We start from the raw sequence: 1,477 nt of genomic DNA, 5'->3' as shown, positions 1-1,477 counted from the left end.
TTTTTTTTTTTTTTTTTTTTTTTTTTTTTGTGGTGTTGGGGATCAAGCTCAGGGCCTTGTGCATGCAAGGCAAGACTCTCCCAACTGAGCTCTATCCCTAGCCCTGCTTTAGATCATCTCTAGATGATGTATAATACATAATGCAACATAAATGCTAAGTGCACACTTGTTACAATATATTATTTAGGAAGTAATGACCAAAAAAAAAAAAAAAAGTCTGTACTCTAGACACAATTTTTTCTGAATATTTTCTACCAGAGGTTAGTTGTGTCTGAGGATGCAGAACTCAAGGACATGGATGACAATGATTTCAGCAAAATGTCCAGGCAGAATGTCCCCATTGAGGTGGTGAGAGTTGTGTTGATTCCAATTTCTTGTCTTTTTTTTTTTTTTTGGTAGGGGGGTGGCCAGGAGCACTTAACCATTGAGCCACATCCCCAGGCTCTTTTTAATTTTGAGAAAGGGTCTAGTCTCATAAAATTGCTTAGAGCCTCATTAAGTTGCTGAGGCTGACCTTGAATTTGTAATCCTCCTGCCTCAGCCTCCTGAATTGCTGGGATTACTTACTGTCAATAGGTGTGCACTGCCACATACATCTGTCCTGGTGGCTATTTCTAAAGGACACTGGGTGTGGATGGAGGACAGACTATGGGAGGCCAGGCTGAGAGGGGCAGGGCAACCGGATGTGTCTCTTTGGTGATCCACATTAAGAGATGGCAGCGCTGCAGGCCTCCATGGGGGGGCTCAGGTGGTGACGTGGAGGGAAGTGACCAGCTCTAGGAAATGTTCTGGCTTAGGTCACAGGCAAGGGACGGGGAAGGGTCTGGCAGGACTGCCTGGTCATTGATGTAGGGTCCCTTTGCCAAAATGGAAAGACTTGGGGTTTGTCTGCTTCTTCTAGAAGCAATCAAGAGTTGACTTGCCTTGAACCTATTGGTAGTTCAACCCAAGATTCCCTGGAGGGGCTCCCGACAGCTTAAAATCAATAAGAACTTGCCCAGACCTCATCTAGAACTTGAAAATGTGGACTTGTTCGTGGTGTGGTCTTAAAACCTGCTCACTGGGGTGGGGGGCTAGATGAAACCCACATGAGCAGTGGTTGCATCCAGCCCTTGGAGTGCCTTGGTATACCAACCCGAGTGGTCTCACTCAAATCCAGGTCTCTAGTTCTTTGCTGTTCAACCTGATGGTCGCTGTCAGATCAGTTACTGTCAGAAGCCCATGGTTGTGGTGCAGCCAATCTGGAAAGCAATATGGAGAATCTTTGGAAAACTTGGAATGGAACCACCATTTGACCCAGATATCTCACTCCTAGGTTTATACCTAAAGGACTTAAAAACAGCATACTACAGGGACACAGCCACATCAATGTTTATAGCAGCTCAATTCACAATAGCTAAACTGTGGAGCCAACCTAGATGCCCCTCAGTGGATGAATGGATAGGGAAACTTTGGTATTTATACACAATGGAATATT

General features: G+C 45.0%; 1 protein-coding gene across 1 annotated transcript in view; it reads right to left on the bottom strand.

Moving 5' to 3' along the window:
* Tsks (testis specific serine kinase substrate) overlaps nt 1-1,243 on the bottom strand; it is a 19,750-nt gene extending 18,507 nt beyond the window's left edge. Inside the window, exon 1 of the mRNA XM_048790518.1 lies at nt 1,136-1,243. The gene's annotated coding sequence lies outside the window, so the exon portion shown is untranslated. The remainder of the gene's footprint in view (nt 1-1,135) is intronic.
* Between the last annotated feature and the right edge of the window lie 234 nt (nt 1,244-1,477).

Source organism: Marmota marmota, unplaced genomic scaffold (genome assembly GCF_001458135.2).
Source record: "Marmota marmota marmota unplaced genomic scaffold, marMar, whole genome shotgun sequence".
Lineage (NCBI taxonomy): Eukaryota > Metazoa > Chordata > Mammalia > Rodentia > Sciuridae > Marmota > Marmota marmota.
This window is presented reverse-complemented; position numbering and strand designations above follow the sequence as displayed.